This window comes from Trichechus manatus, unplaced genomic scaffold, assembly GCF_000243295.1.
Source record: "Trichechus manatus latirostris isolate Lorelei unplaced genomic scaffold, TriManLat1.0 scaffold00017, whole genome shotgun sequence".
Lineage (NCBI taxonomy): Eukaryota > Metazoa > Chordata > Mammalia > Sirenia > Trichechidae > Trichechus > Trichechus manatus.
The window spans coordinates 25,572,534-25,579,573 of NW_004443953.1; positions in this window are offsets into that span (position 1 = coordinate 25,572,534).

The window sequence follows — 7,040 nt, forward strand, 5'->3', positions numbered from 1 at the left end:
TATAAGCTTACTCTGCGATGTGACAAAGGGCAAATCGGTCATAAACAGACCCATCTCACCCATGTTCTCTTTCTGACAGCTTGGAGAATGGACATTTGCCATGTTGCAGAGACTGAGTTTAAAAAAACACAGACTTCAGCAATTACCTGGGGATTTTCTCTTTCTTGTCCACAAAGAAGAAATATATATATATGTATATATATATTTATATAAATCTAGTCCCATTCCAAAAATAACAGGCAAAAGAGACATGGGCAACTATGTTCTCCTGCATGTAAAAGGAGGCTGGTTTTGTTTTCTTTCTTTAAGAATAAGCTTTTCCTTAGAAGGAAAAGCCTCGGGGAAGCCTTCCCTTTACTGGTTGAAGCCTCTGAAAACAGCTGCTGACAGACGTTTCAGCCTCGCAGCGAGAGTCCCACAGGTAACCACCTTCCTTGATGCTCCCACCTCCATTCCCTGCTCTCAGTGGATCTTGCCTGTCTACTTCGATAATAATCTCAGTGGGCAGATATTATGTCTTAATTCTGTTCTCCTTGTAGCCTCTACCACATCACCTGTTCACAATTAAATGTTAAATCATAAGCTAGCTGAAGGTGAAACCCTAACCCTTTTGTCCTTTTTGATGAGCTGCTGCAATTCCCACAGATTTTATTACCAAAACATACGTGTTCCCAAATAATCTTTGCCCTCTTGGTTGAGCTCTGTGAGGCTCTGGTAGGGAGGAGGTACAACCAGTACTTGAGCAAAGTTCCTGTGATGGCTCAAAGAAAAAGAGGAAGAGGAAAAACGTTAACTTTTTTCTGGCATTGTTAATAAGATCATTCAGTCCCTGTCACCTTCAAAAAGCAGAAGACACATTTCCTTCTCTGACTCCTCTTTCTGTTCCATCTCCTCCTCCGTCACCATCCTTCTCTATATCTAAAGATGAAGGTTAATATTAAGCATCACATTAACGGTTGTCAAATCAATCATGATTTCCTCTGAGTTATGTTACACAGAAGCAACATGCTTTATCAGAAATCAAAGAAAGGCCAGTGCCAAAAGTGGATGAGCTAATGTAAAATCACTTACATGAGCTCTGTGGAGACAGAAACCTGTTTAATATTTAATGTCGTCATTAACCTAAGAATGAGAGGTAGAGAGTAATGGAAGGTCTGCTCCCTTTACCTACGGGACAGGGTACTGAAGTGAGCTGTCTCTTCTGGGATAAGATTCACACGTGTCTAAAATCCATAAAGTGGGTCACAGGTGAAGGGAATTGGAAAAGTCTGAAAACTCCCAGATGTATTATTTTAAGAGGAGAGTTGTGCTTGGTAGTCACGCCTGAAGTTCACCACACTGCAGGAACCAGAGGCCATGTCAACTGAATTGCTCAATTAGTTTGTTATGGCAACAGACATTCTATCCCCGACACATATGTTCAAACCACAGCAAATAATCGATTATTGAAGGAGATTTTCTCCAAGAAGCATTAAGCCATCAGGATATTGAAAGGTTTGTTTTTGTCTCTATTTAGATTTGGTTATTATAGGAGTTTGTCTGCTTGACAACCACCCGGAGTTATTCCAGAGAGTCAGAGGTCAAAATCAATTGAAAATGAAAAGAGGAAAAAAAAAAAACAATAATTGTGTCATAATGAAGGCCATCTGAAAAAGAACTTTTTCTACCTGTTATAATAGGTATAATATTATGATGTTGTAGGGAACATTCTATTTACACAGCATGAATGCCAGCATATTGTGTACCTACACTTTTAAACAAGTTCACCCTAAGCAACAAATGCCATCATAATTTCTTTGCTTTAGCTATAGCATTGCTTCCTGATATGATACCACATATACTAAAGCTATACTCACTGTTTTTTTTTTTAATTGTATTTTTTTCCATCATATATTATGTTCTTTGGTGTAAATTTCTAGGGGTCTCTGAGAGTCCACCAAGGAAGCTAATTATGATATTTTCACGCACATAAAACACTTCCATCTCTACTGTTCACTATAAGTTTAAATCTAAACCTTCTCACCCTCTGCAGTTTTTAAATTACTCTTTCATGAAAATAAGTGATTTCTGAATCTGGGTAGAAGCTCCAGGTAGGCTGTATAACAGAGATCTTCACAGTGGAAAGAAAGCTCTACAGACAGAGTTATCAGGGCTATCTGGCCCAGTGCAGTATTGACCAGGCTTTTACGTCTACAAAATCTTTTTGAATTGGGGACACTTTATTGTGTGGTTTTTTAAATTAACCTTGTTCAAGGAACACTTTATTCCATAAAAGTCAATTTGATTGAGAAGGGCAACTGCAATAATAAACAACTGTTTTCATCTGCCATTTTGTTTTTTTTTGGTTGAAATCAACAAATACCTTTAAAAAAATGGTCTCAGCTGGTTTATCTGAATTATTTGAAATAGGTGAGTTTGAAAGGGTCTATAATTACAAATAAAGAATTGAATTTAAAAAATAGGATACTTTTAGTTTTCACAGAACTTATTAGTAGAATTGGATATTGCCTGGCCTTAAGACTTCTTCAGAAAAACACAAAGAATGAGGCAAGCAAGAACTTATTTGCAACAGACTCCTTTAAAATATTTATAAATTGAATTATATATACTTTCTTCACTTTCTCCCACCTCTCTTTAAAAATAGACTGTTGTTCAAAATGAAAAGCGACAAGAGCATCTAGCAGCAAAGACTCACTTAAACCATCCATTTCATTATCACAGAACGTAAAATATTGCACAGGCTTTACCCTAGATTTTCTGCCTCTAGGAATTTATCCTAAAGAAGAAGGTAAAAAATATGCAAATTTATATGTAAAAAGATGTTTATTACAAGATTGTTCATAATGGTGAAAATCTGAAAGCAGTGTAAATATGCAATCACAAGGGTTTGATTGAATGGTGCAATATAGATATATTGAAATACTATGAGACCAACATATACAAATAAAAAAATATTTGATGGTATGCTGCACAAACTATTAACTGTGTCTGAAACATTTTTTAAACTTTTTCTCCCTCTTTCACTCTCTCTCCAACACATCCTTGACCTAGCCACTTAATTCACTCATCTCAAGGAAGGCATATGTAGCACCATAATCTTAAATATGAAAAGACAGACAAGAAGATCAGCCATTTGAGGAAATATATTAATATAAAACCAGTTTTAAAAAAATATAGAAAAAATACTGAGGAATTAGAGACATTGCAGGAAGGGAAAAAAAAAACTATCATTATTAAAATTACAAGAATATCCTCAGAGAGATAATAGAAGTATTTCATTCATAAAAAAAGAACAGGAGGATATCAAAAATGAATATTCAGAGAACATAAAAGGACTTTTAGAAATTACAAATAAAAGTATTTTAAAAAATCAATAGGACACTTTGAAGATAAAGTTAAGGAAATCTCCCAGAAAAAAGAAAAGAAAGGACAAATAGAAGAAAAGAGCATGAAGTATTAATCTAAGAAATCAAACATGCAATTAATAGGCATTCCAGAAACAAAGGTAAAACATAATGAAACTATCAAAGAAATAACTTAAGAAAATTTTCCTGAATTGAGAACTATACATTAAAAGAATCCCTCAAGTTCTCAGTAAAATGGATGGAATGAAATAATACCAAAGGACATCATCATGAAATTCCAAAGCAGTGGGGACAAATCTTTCCAGAAGGGACAAAAAAACAGTTTACATAAAAAGAATAGTATTTTTCCACAACAGCTCTGGAAGCTAGAAAGTAACAGAGTGGTGCCTTCAAAATTCTAAGGGAAAATTATTTCCAGTTTAAAATACCAAGCTAACATCAAGTAGAAGAGGGGAGAATAAACACTTTTTCCAATAATTAATTTTCAAAAAAAATCTCTTTGAAGAATTCACTGAAGGAACTACTCCAACAAAAGCAGAGAGTAAACTAAGAAAAAGGAAGACATGGAACCAGGAAACAGGAGATTCAACAACACAAGTGAAAAGCCATGAGAATCCCCAGCATGATAAAAATCAGAACCAAACCCATTGCCATCAAGTTGATTCCAACTCATAGCGACACTGTAGATGACACCTGGGTAGCAAGGCTACATAGAAACCAATCCAGAATGGAACAATAAGTTAAGAGACTCTAAAAGAATGTTTCTTAGAATAAAAATAATAAACTGTCATCTTATTTGTTTGATGGTATTTGCAGAAACCTTCAGTTCTGTCATTGAATTTGGACATGATTTGGTGTTACACAGAAATCCAAAACTGAACATTTTTCAAGTGGAAGGAAATTATTAACTCCTGGGTAGAAAATATATCGCTCAAGATAGAAACTGTAAACCTAGTTTAATATGCATCTCAGTTGTGAAAAATCTTTGCATTTTCATAACAAAGTAACTACTGAATATTAATTAATATAAGTTGTGATATATCTATACTGGGAGGATAAGAGAGGGGAAGAAAATACATATATGTGCGGAGAGAAAGGTAAGACAGCTAAATCCTTACTTTCCATAGTAAGAAGTCAAACCATAACTTCCAAAATAAAAAATAGGCAAGTTTTTTAGTAATTTGAGGATAAATTACAAAAGTAGCAGACAAAAGTATTAAAAATTACTATCTTTGGTATTTGTAAATTAGTGATAAGAAGGGTGGAAGAGAAGATAACTACCTATCTTTCAACAAGCATTTACTGACAGAGTATTATATGCCAGGCATTATGTCATGCTAGAAATGCAAAGATAATAAATCCTGGGTTGCAATCTCTGCCCATTACTGGTGTTTGATGTTGGATAAGTTATCTAACTATGTATGTGCTCCAGTTTCTGCACATGAAGAAATAGGAGGGCTAAGTGTTATAATATAAATAAAGCACTTCAAGCTAAGGAAGTAATAGTAGTAGTCTACTAAAGACTGGTATTGCCATTTTGCATCAGATAAACATATGGTCTACTCTGCCAGGAATGACAAATTGAAGAGAAATGGCGTTGCATTCATTTTCAAAAAGAACATTTCAAGATCTATCCTGAAGTACAACTTGTCAATGATAGGATAATACCCACATGCCTAGAAGGAAGACCAGTTAACATGACTACTATTCAAATTTGCGCACCAACCACTAAGGCCAAAGATGAAGAAATTGAAGATTTTTACCAACTTCTGCAGTCTGAAATTGATTGAACAGGTGATCAGGATGTACTGATAATTACTGGTGATTGCAGTGCAAAAGTTGGAAACAAAGAAGAAGGATTGGTACTTGGAAAATATGGCTTTGGTGATAGAAATGATGCTGGAGATCTAATGATAGAATAGAATTTTGCAAGACCAACCATTTATTCATTGCAAATACCTTTTTTAAACAAAATAAATGGCGACTATACACATGGACCTCGCCGATGGAATACACAGGAATCGAATTGACTACATATGAGGAAAGAGAAGATGGGAAAGCTCAATATTACCAGTCAGAACAAGGCCAGGAGCTGACTGTGAAACAGAGCATCAATTGCTCCGGTGCAAGTTCAAGTTGCAGCTGAAGAAAATTGAACAAGTCCATGAGAGCCAAGGCACTATGTTGAGTATATCTCACCTAAATTTAGAGACCATCTCAAGAAAAGATGTGATGCATTGAACACTAATGACTGAAGTTAAGACAAGCTGTGGAAAGATATCAACTATGTCATACAAGAAGAAATCAAGCGGTCATTAAAAAGACAGGAAAGAAAGAAAGACCAAAATGAAAGTCAGAAGAGACTCTGAAACTTGCTCTTGAACGTCCCAGTAGCTAAAGGGAAAGGAAGAAATAATGAAGTAAAAGAGCTAAACAGAAGATTTCAAAGGGCAGCTCGCAAAGACAAAGTATTATAATGAAATGTGCAAAGACTTGCAGTTAGAAAAACAAAAAGGAAGAACATGCTCAGTATTTCTCAAGCTAAAAGAACTAAAGAAAAAATTCAAGCCTTGAGTCACAGTATTCAGGATTCTACGGGGAAAATGGAAGCGGCAGTCAAGAAATCAAATATCGTATAGCATTGGGCAAATCTGCTGAAAAAGACCTCTTCAAAGTGTTAAAAAGCAAAAATGCCACTTTAAGTACTAAGGTGTGCCTGACCCAAGCCATGGTGTTTTCAATCGCCTCATATGCATGTGAAAGCTGGACAATGAATAAGGAAGACTGAAGAAGAATAGATGTCTTTCAATTATGGTGTTGGGGAAGAATATTGAATATACCATGGGCTACCAGGAGAATGAACAAATCTGTCTTGGAAGAAGTACAACCAGAATGCTCCTTGGAAGCAAAGATGGCGAGATTTCATCTCATGAACTTTGGACATGTTATCAGGAGGGAACAGTCCTCTGGAGAAGGACATCATGCTTGGTAAAGTGGAAGGTCAACAAAAAACAGGAAGAACCTCAATGAGATGGATTGACACAGTGGCTGCAGCAATGGGTTCAAGCATAACAACGATTATGAGGATGGCTCATGACCGGGCAGTGTTTTGTTCTGTTATATAAAGGGTCTCTATGAGTCAGAACTGACTCGAAGGCATCTAACAACGACAACAGGGAAAATATTAAATGACAATGAAAGCATCAAAAGAAGATGGAAGGGATACACAGAGTCACTGTACCAAAAAGAATTGGTCGACATTCAACCATTTCAGGAAATAGTGTATGATCAAGAACTGATGGTATTGAAGGAAGGAGTCCAAGCTGCACTGAAGGCATTGGTGAAAAAAAAGGCTCCAGGAATTGATGGAATACCAACTGAGATGTTTCAAAATACTGAAGCAACACTAGAAGCGCTCACTCCGTCTATGCTGCAAGACAGCTACCTGGCCAACTGACTGGAAGAGATCCATATTTATGCCTATTCCAAAGAAAGGTGATCCAACCGAATGCAGAAATTATCGAACAATATCATTAGCATCACACAAATAAAATTTTGATGAAGATCATTCGAAAGAGGTTGCAGCAGTACATGGACAGGGAACTGCCAGAAATTCAAGCCAGATTCAGAAGAGGATGTGGAATGAGAGATATCACTGCTGATGTCAGATGGATC